Source organism: Colobus angolensis, unplaced genomic scaffold (assembly GCF_000951035.1).
Source record: "Colobus angolensis palliatus isolate OR3802 unplaced genomic scaffold, Cang.pa_1.0 Scaffold361, whole genome shotgun sequence".
Taxonomy (NCBI): Eukaryota; Metazoa; Chordata; class Mammalia; order Primates; family Cercopithecidae; genus Colobus; species Colobus angolensis.
Window position 1 is genome coordinate 692,483 of NW_012116944.1, and position 10,925 is coordinate 703,407.

Sequence of the window (10,925 nt, forward strand, 5' to 3'; positions counted from 1 at the left end):
ATTCATAATTTGAATAAGAAATTCCACAAAGAGATACTATAAAAAAGAACCAGACAGAAATCTTAGAGCTGAAGAATTCAAAAAAGAAATAAAAGGTACAACTGAGAACTTCAATAACAGACTAGACCAAGCAAAAAAATAATTTCTAAACTTGAAAACAGATTATTTGAAATGACACAGGAAGACAGAAATAAAAGAAGAAAAAATAAGAAAGAATGAAGAAAGCCTACAGGATATATGAGGCACCATTAAGTGAACAAATATTTGTATAATGGGCATTCCAGAAGGAGAAGAGATGGGAAAAGTTGAGAAAAATATATTTAATGAAATAATAGCAGAGAACTTCCCAAGTCTTGGGAGACAGATGGACATCCAGGTCCAGGAAATTCAAAGAACCCCAGAAAGATTCAACCCAAAAGGTTCTCTCTGAGGCAAACTAGAGTCAGATTGTCTAAAGTCAAAGACAGAGAAAGAATTTTAAAAGTAGCAAGAGAAAAGCATCAAGTCACATATAAAGAAATAACTACTAGACTAATAGCAGATTCCTCAACAGAAACCTTACAGGCCAGGAGAGAATGGGATCATGTATCTGAAATGCTGAAAGAAAAAAAGTGCCAGACAGGAATATCATACCCAGCAAAGCTATCCTTCAGAAATGAAGAAGAAATAAAATCTTTCGCAGACAAGCAAAAACTAGGGGAATTAATCACCATTAGATCAATTAGTCTTACAAGAAATGCTCAAAAGAGTCTGACATCCGGAAGTAAAACTACCATCATGAAAACTATAAAACTTACTGGCAGAGCCAATACACAAAGGAGAAAGAAAAAGGAATCAAATCTTATCACTACAGAAAGCCACCCACATACAAAAATAAGCAATGAGAAAGAAAGTAAGAAATGACGAATATACAAAAGAACCAGAAAACAATAAATAAAATGACAAGAGTAGGTTCTTGCCTATCAGTAATAATGAATGTAAATGGTTTAAATTCCCCATTTAAAAGATATAGACTGGCTAAATGGATTTCAGAAGTAAGACTCAACTATATGTTGCCTATAAGAATTTCACCTCACCTGTAAATGCACACATAGACTGAAAGTGAAGGGATGGAAAAAGGTATTCCATGCAAATGGAAACCGAAAGTGAAAAGGAATAGTTATACTGATATTAGACAAAATAGATTTCAAGTTACAAGCTGCAAAAAGAGACAAAGACATTAGATAATAGTAAAGTGTAGAGGACTACGTGCTCGCAAATGAGACGTTCCAATAAGTCCTGCTCTTGCAAATGAAGCAGGGCATCCCGATAAGTCCTGCTCTTGCAAACGAAGCAGGGCATTCCTTCCCTGCAAACAGGGAGGACAAAGGAGCCAGGTGCAACCAGCAGACCCTGGGGGCTTGTTTATGTGTAAACATCTTGATAATCCAGAAAGTTGGGGAAAGGTCAGAAAAACAACAATGTGTTTTGTGACTTGGTAACATTCCACAAATGACTGTATAAAATAAAGTGGAGTGTGTCGTTTGGGGCGGCCGCCATGTTTGTCTTGTCTTGTGTTGTCTTGTGTGTTCATTCCTTTATTTAGGAAACAAGCAGACCCCAACAGTAAAGGGACCAATTAGCAAGAGAATATAACAATTGTAAATATTTACCCAACATTGGAGCACTTAGATATATAAAGCAAATATTATTAGATCTAAAGAGAGAGATCCTTATACAGTAATAGTTGGTGACTTCAACACCCCACTCTCATCATTGTAACAGATGATCTAGACAGAAAATCAACCAAGAAACACTGAAGTTAAGCTGCACCATAGACCAAATGAACCTAACAGATATTTACAAAGCATTTCACCCAACACGTGCAGAATACACATTCTTTTCATAAGCACATGGGACATTCTCCAGTTACTGACCATGTGTTAGTACACAAAACAAGTCTCAGTAAAAAAAAATCAAATCATATCTAGTATCTTATGTGACCACGATAGAATAAAACCAGACATCAATAACGAAAGAAACATTTGAAACTATACAAATACACGAAAATTAAACTACATGCTCCTGAATGACCAATGGGTGAAGAAAAAAATTAAGAATGAAATATAAAAAAAATTTCTTGAAACTATGAAAATAAAAAATACAGCATACCCAAACATATGGGACACAGCAAAAGCAGTATTAAGAAGCAAGTTTATTGCAATCAATACATATTTTAAAAAACTAGAAAGATTTCAAATAAACAACCTAAGACCTAGATACATCAAAGACCTAGAAAAGCAAGAACAATCCAAACCCCAAATTAGTAGAAGGAAAGAAATATAATAAAGATCAGGGCAGAAAATAAATGAAATTGAGACAAAACATCCCCACAAAAGATCAGCAAAACAAAAAGCTGTTTTTTTTGAAAAGATAAACAAAAACAACAAGCCGTTAGTTAGACTAAGAAAAATAAAAAACACAAATAAAATCAGATACACAAAAGGAGACATCACAATGGATACCACCGAAATATGCAGGATCATTAGAAAATATCTTGAACAACTATATGCCAATAAATTTAAAAATTTCGAGGAAATGGATAAATTCCTGTACACATACAACCTACTAAGATTGAACAAAAAGAAATAGAAAACCTGAGTAGACCAATAACAAGTAATAAGATTGAATCAGTAATAAAAAATCTTCCAACAGCCTGGGCATGGTGGTTCATTCCTGTAATCCTAGCACTTTGGGAGGCTGAGGCATGTGGATCACCTGAGGTCAGGAGTTCAAGACCAGCCTGGCCAACAACCTGTCTTTACTATAAATACGAAAATTAGCTGGGCATGGTGGCACATACTTGTAGTGCCAGCTACCTGGGAGGCTGAGGCAGGAGAATCGCTTGAACCTGGAAGGCAGAGGTTGCAGTGAGCCAAGATTGGGTCACTGCACTCTAGCCTCGGAGACAGAGTGAATCTCTGTCTCAAAAAAAAAGTCTTCCAACAAAGAAGAGTCTAAGACAGATGGCTTCACCCCTGGATTCTCTCAAATCTTTAAAGAAGAATTACTGCCAATTATTCTCAAACTATCTCAAAAAACTGAAGCAAAGGGAATTCTTTCTAACTCATTCTATGTGGCCAGCATTACCCTGATACCCAAACCTGGTAAGAATAGAATAGCAACAAGAAAGAAAAATATAGGCCAATATCCTTAATGAGTATGGACACAAAAAATCTTCAAGAAAATCCTACGAAGCCTAATCCAACAGCACATTAAAAAGATAATATGTCAAAATCAAGTGGGATTTATCCCAGGAATATAAGGATGGTTTAATATATGCAAGTCAATAAACATCATACATCACATCAATGAACAGAGGACAAAAACAATAGGATCATCGCAACAGATGCAGAAAAAGCATCAAATCATCAAACAAAAAGTTTTTATCACTTTGTGATAAAAACTCTCAATGAATTAGGCATAGAAGGAAAGTACCTCAATATAATAAAGGCCATATATGACAAACCCACATCTAACATCTTACCGAACAGGGGAAAGCTGAAAGCTTTTCCTCTAAGAGCTGGAACAAAACAAGGATGTCCACTCTCACCACTCTTAATCAACTTAGTACTGTAAGTCCTAGATAGAACAATTAAGCAAGCAAGAAAGAAAACACATCCAAATTGGAAAGAAAGAAGTAAACTTTTCCCTGTTTGCAGATGACATGCTCTTATACGTAGAAAAAAGCCGAAGACTCTATCAAAAAAGCTCTTAGAACAGACAAATGAATTCAGTAAAGTTGCAGATACAAAATTAACATAGAAAAATCAATAGTGTTTCTATTCACGAACAACAAACTAGCCAAAAAAGAAATCAAGAAGGAGAATCCCGTTTATAATAGCTAACATAATATAATAACCAGAATTTGTCAGGAAATATTTATTTGTATGAATGGGTCCTGGGGTATCAGTTTGGTGGGATATGTTGGCCTTTGTTCTAGGTAGATTTAGCAGTGTAGTCTTTGTGTAGTTTCTTTAGCTACAATCCACACTAGTGGCATTTAAAAATTTCTCAGGGGCCAAAGCTGAGAGAGGTTGTGGTAGCAGTGTTATTGGTTTTGGGCTCACCAGGCTGTTTTACAGGCCAAGGGCTTATGTGTATACACAGTGGGTTGGTTAACTTGGAGACTGGCCACAGGATTGAGGCCACAGTGCTGTTACTCTTGCCAGGAGCATAGGCACATGGTTGCTTGGCCAGGAGATCAAGGCTGCAATGATCTATAATCATACCACTGTGCTCCAGTCTGGGCAACAAAATTAGACTCCATCTATTAAAAAAATAAAAATTAAATAAAAAAAAAAAGGAAGACATACAAGGGGCCAATAAATACGAAAAAATGCTCAACATCACTGATCTCAGGAAAATGCAAGTCAAAATGGCAGTAAGGTATCATCTTTCCCAATTAGGATGGCTGTTATCAGAAAGACAAAGCATAACAAATGCTGGTAAGTATGCAGAGAAAAAGGAATTCTTATACATTGTTTGTGGGAATGTAAACTAGTACAGCCACTATGGAGAACAGTATGGAGGTTCCTCAAAAAACTACAAATAGAACTGCCGTATGTTCCAGTAATCCCGCTACTGGGAATTTATCCAGAGGAAAGGAATTCATTATATTAGAGACATCTGCACCTTCATATTTATTGCAACATTATCTACAATAGCCAAGATATGAAACCAACCTAGTTGATTCCGAGTTGACCAATGAATGAGTTTTTCCCTCCCTTGAGGGCAAATATTATTATGATTTCACGGATTTTAAATTTTGGAGGAGGGAGAATTTCAGCAATGGCAGTTTAGTTGTTGTTGTTGTTTGATGCTCAAATTTTCTACCAAATTGACTCCTGAGTCCAAGGTCCACATAAGGTCAGTAGTCCTTGATAGTTTCTTTACTTACCAATAGGATCAGATATTTTAGGATCATTTTGGATATTTTTTTGCCCCAGATCCGGAATTAGCTATTCCTCCAAGGAGCCTTTGGGGATAGTTTTTAGACTGTAATGTGGGTACTTGAGACACTCATTGCTGCTGGGTTGGAGATTGTTTCTGCAAAATCAATATTTTTGTTTTGTAAGCAGAAAATGTATCATGAGTTAGTACTGACAACTCTAATTTAAATCAATGATCACATATTTTTTACCTAACTTCATTGATTTTTGTATTTAAATTCTCTGTTGCTAAAAATCCTGATTTTCAAATGACAGTAATGTATTTGCTTTATCCTACTATTTGTATAACATTTTCAAAATAACAATAATATTATAATTATTACTAGTAATATGGTTACTGAAAACTGTTTTCTAGTTCTTTCTGTCTCTAGAGTAACCTATTTTAGATGTGTGAGCCAACTATGTTATAGTCCCTTGAAATGGTTTCTCTCCATGTGACTAAGTCACCAATTTGATACTTACTTGGGTTTATTTGTGCAATTTTAATTTGTATTTCTCCTATTATGTGTGAGATTGAATATCTTTTTATACATTTAAGGGATATTTGTATTCCTTTATTTGTAAATTCTCCTTTTCTACAGGAGAGTTTGCCTGTTTTTTCCCTATTTTTTAGAAACCCTTTCTATTCTATATTAGGGATACTTACCCCTTGTTTGTCTGTACTATAAGTTGAAATTGGTTTTTCCCATTTTTTCATTTGTCTTTTTATTTATCATATCTTTTGCCATGTTAAAGCTTTTTTTATTTTTTATGTTTAACTCATTTTTATCATGTTTTCTCAAATTGATTTAAAATATAAATTTGTATAACTCAGTAGCTTAGATAGTAACTTAGTGGCTATGAGTTATTTGTACAATTTAGAAAGTAGCTTAGATAGTAGCTAATATTTTTACTTATTTGCTTATTTTTGTAACTATAATAAGTTTACATGGTATGGAGTGAATTTTATAAATACTTCCCATTTATGCCTTATGAGCTTTTTTCTATGCTTAGGAAGGCCTTCTCAACCTCAAATTATTTTTTAAATGTATCAGGATATTTTTGGTTACAGACTACAGAATACTAACATTAAAAATTATAAGTATGTATGTTAAGAATATTTATTATCTTGCGTAGTAAAAAATCTGGAGCTAGGAAAAGTCCAGCATAGTTAATTTTGTGACAAAACATTGTCATCAAGGACCTAAGTTGTTTTCATCTTTTTGTTTTATAATCATAATATAGTAGTTTATCCTCTTAGGCTGGCTGTCCTCATGGCCTCCAAGGGCTGCCACTGTTCTTTTTTTTTTTTTTTTTTGAGACAGAGTCTGCTCTGTTGCCCAGGCTGGAGTGCAGTGGCGCGATCTCGGCTCACTGCAAGTTCCGCTTCCCAGGTTCACCCCATTCTCCTGCCTCAGCCTCCCAAGTAGCTGGGAATACAGGCGCCCGCCACCACGCCCGGCTAATTTTTTGTACTTTTAGTAGAGATGGTTTCACCGTGTTAGCCAGGATGGTCTCAATTTCCTGACCTTGTGATCCGCCCACCTCAGCCTCTCAAAGTGCTAGGATTACAGGTATCAGCCACCGCATCTGGCCGGGCTGCCACTGTTCTAAGTGTCATATGCAGACACTTAAAATAGAAGATGAAGGCTTCTCCTCAGACTTCATGTTTGGACAAAGTGGAAAACCATTCTCAGAAGGCCCCTGGCTGGACTTGGGTCCAAACCATGCTGCATGACCATTTCCAGTTCAGTCACTAGCGTTGGAGATGAAATTGCCAAGAATGACTAATAAAGATTTAACTGGCTGAGTGTGGTAACTTATGTTTATAATTCTATCACATTCGGAGGCTGAGGCGGGAGGCTCTCTTGAGTTTAGCAGTTTGAAGCCAGCCTGGGCAACATAATGAGACCCCATCTCTACTTAAAAAATTAAAAATTAGCTGGGTGTGGTTGTATGCACTATAGTTTCAGCTATGCAGGAGGCTGAGGTGGCAGGATCACTTGAACCCAGGAGTTGGAGGTTGCAGTGAGCTATAATTGCACCATTGGACTCCAGCCTGGGCAACAGAGTGAGACCCAGTCTCAAAATATTTTTAAAAAGATTTAATCTTGAGACTTGTGCGGGGCCTAAAGCTAATGATTACCACACATGTGAACATAATCTGGGTTTTTAGACCAAGAAAGAAATCACCATTGTGTAGTCTTGCAGATTCATTTCTTACACATAAAACTTCCATCCACCTAAAATTTGTGTTAGCATAAGCAGTGAGCTAGGGATCAAGCTTATTGTTTTTTCCTAAACAACTAGCTAGACATCCTGTGTATTAAATCACTTATCTTTTAAATCAGCTCCCTTATGATAGTTTCCAAAAGGAAACAGGAAAATCTGCTCAGAGCATGGGAATTTTTGGTCAAGTCTTTTAAATTCACTATTTCACAGAAATCCCTTGTGAGATAGCTCCTTCAAATCACATTGCTCACATCACAAGCAGATCCCCAATGTCAGAAACCGATAGGCGATGTTCTCTCTGCATCTAAAATCTAGACAAATAAGGCAAAACATAATTTAAAATTTATGAATTCTAGGCCGAAAGTCATGGGATATGCCAGCTATTTTTATTTTGAAAATTGGATACTTAAATGTACCTGCATGTTATTTATATTGAAATAAATGAATGCCCACCATATGCCAGCCACATACTGGCCTTAAGAAGCTTAGATTTTATGTAAGGCAGAGAGATAAAAAAACAAATAGATCTGTGTGTGTGTGTGTGTGTGTGTATGCATACATATAAATATACAATGGACAGAAAGAGTAAGAGGGATGAGCAGGCTAGGATATGGGGATGTTTTTAAAGATATAATTGACAGGGAGATTTTTCATTGAGGAGTTGACATTTGAGTAGAGTCATGATGCAAATGAGAAAGCAAGCTACGTGGCTACCTATGGAAAGAGCAGTCTAGGTAAAGCAACAAAGTTCCAAGATGCTGAGGCAGGAATATGCTTAGCTGTGATGGGTGGAGTAACGTGAATGAGAAAGAGAGGAGATCAGAGACTGAAGGAACTTACAGGCATCATACAGAGCCTTATAGACCACTATAAGGATGTTGGCTTTTGCATTAAATGAGGTTGAGACCAATCCAGTGATGAGAGATAGGGAGCAGAGACATTGGAAGGGAGAGAGGGAGGAATAAAAGAAAGAAAAAAGGAAGGCAGACAGGAAGGAACGAAGGAAGAAAAGTGACAGATCTGATTTTTTTTTCAGACAGGGTCTCACTCTGTTGCCCAGGCTTCAGTGCAGTAGTGCAATCGCAGCTCACTGCAACTTTACCTCGTGGGCTCAAGTGATCCTCCCACCTCAACCTCTGGAGTAGCTGGAACTACAGATGCACACCACCATGCCTGGTTTATTTTTTTATTTTTTGTAGAGATGTGGTCTCATTATGTTGCCCAGGCTGGTCTTGAAATCCTTGTCTCAAGTGATCTTCCTGCCCAGGCATCCCAAAGTGCTGGGATTATAGGCATAAGCAACCATGCCTGACCCTGATTAATGCTTCAAGAGAATCCTTCTGGTTGTTTTGTTGAGAATGAACTATAAGAACGCAAGGGGGAAAAGCAGAGAGATAAGGTAGGCAGCCATTACAGTAATTCAGTTGGGAGATAAAGGTAACTTGGAATAGATTAGCAGTGTTGATATGTAACCAGATTCTGGATATGCTTCAAGGTAGAGTAATATTAAGTTTGGTATGGGGTATGAAGGGAAAAGGCAAAAATTATCCCATGCTTTTTGGCTTCAGCAACCAAAAAAACGGAGTTGCCGTTTGTTGAGATGGGAAAAGTTATGCATATTGTAAAATAAGAGTCCTGGGGTGGCTATGTTAAGTTTGAGATACACATCCAAACGGAGATGTTAAGCAAGATGTACAAGCATGGAGTTCAGAGTTGCTGTCTGTGTACTTGGGAGTCATCAGTCATATAGAAGGTATTTAAAGCTATGAGTCTGGATGAGATACCTAGGGAGTGAGTGAAGAGAAGAGAGGCAAGGACTGAGTCTGAGAATTCCATGAAATCAACAAAAGAGACTGAAAGGGACCAGGTCAGTAAGATAGGGGGAAAAGGAGAGAAGAGTGTCTCTGCAGCCAAGTGAAGAAAGTGATTCAAGAAAGACGAAGTGATCAGCGGTGTTAAATGGTGCTGATGGATCAAGTAAGGTAAGGGCTGCACACTGATCACTGGCTTCAACAGTGTGGAGATCATTGGGTGATCTTGATAAGTAGTTTGCAGGAGTAGTCAGCACACAGGTGTCTCATTAGAATGGGTTCAATCGAGAATTGGGGGAAAGTGATTGGAAATCATCAATAGAAATGACTCTTCAGTAGTTTATTCTTGTGTATGATGAAAATATAAACTCTGTTGACTGATTGAACATGATGCTCATTTGCCCAAAATTTCTGTTTCCATCCCTATGTGAGATTTAAACACAAGGCCAATTTGTTTTTGTCTCATGACCAAAAATGAATTCCTGGCTTTGATCATTCTTGATACTCTCCTCTGGAAATTACCTTGAGAGAATGTGGATGAGTCATCACAAACTCACGCACAGTTCTGGAAAAATAACTTGAAACATCTGTCTGACTAAAGGGGATCCCTAGCCATCTTCCTTATGAAAGTCCTCCCCACCTGTGCAGTAAGCTGGGGCAAGGCATTCTGGTTGGACCTACTGGGTGGCAGTTGCTGTGGATAAAGTTATAAAGTATCACCTCCTTTGATTTTACAGCACTGCCTGGTTTACAAAGTGCTTTATTATTCATCATCTCATCTGATCCTCATAACAACAGTGTGATGTAGACCAGGCAGATGATGAAATCACTATTTTATAAAGGAGGAAACTGAAGATTCCAGTGGCTGAGGAATTGTCTTAGGGCATGGAGCTGGGATGCACACCCAGGACTTCTGACCACCTGTCTCCTGTTGTTCCCATTCAGTCTGGTTCGACTGGCTAGCTCAGCCCTATTGTTCTTGGCTAGAGCTGCTCTCCTGTGTGATGTCTTCCTGGTAACAGGAAGGGAAGAAAGGATGGCATTTAGTCTTCACTGTGGTGTATCAACAACCTGGGGCTGCTTGACCTGCCTTGGTGTCTAGATGTCATGGACTCCAGCCTGAGCTCTCTCCTTTTTTGACCCTTGCAGATGGTCTGTTTTTCGCAGGTTGTGTCTCATAGTTTGAATGGAGGTGACAAGCCTATCAGATTTTACTGGATGACATTTACTTCTATTAAAATCAAGTGTAGCTCTTTTTAAAATTAAGAGATAAAGGATTAAGGTTACAAAGTAACCCAATAGGTGGCTTTTCATTTTGTGTTTCTGAAATTATCTAACTTCTCTTCCATTTCCAAGAACATTCCAGAACTAAATTTTGAAGAGTGTAATTCACATGCTAATATTCCTAGTCAAAGCAGATGAAACATGTCTATGTTATGCATAAATGGGAGGGTATTAAGGGGGAAATTTGGAGCCGAGCTGACAGAATTAATAAACCTGATTTTTTTTTTCTGAAAGCTCATGTTTTTCCCTTAAGATGTTACAGTGGCTTCAAAAGGGTTGTCAAGGCATGATCGCTAGTATTCTCAAGCAGCGCACACACATTCAGTGTCTGCAGAGTCTGCCGAATGTGAGGCACTGGCCTGATTACTGATTACATAGTAAGATGCATTTGTATACGACAGATTTCATTATTACAGGTTAACTTCTGGTTTGCTAGCTGTAGACATTTCATGGAATTATAAAGCCATCTTAAACTCAGGGAGAAGAAGGGACAGATAGAAATTACTCCATTAATTGCATCTGAGGACCAAGTATCATGTAACAGTCTACATGAAGGAAAGGCAAAATGACTGTGGGGAAAACGGGTGGTGAGGTCACACAACATCTATGAGTGGTTTTCCTCCAGTCC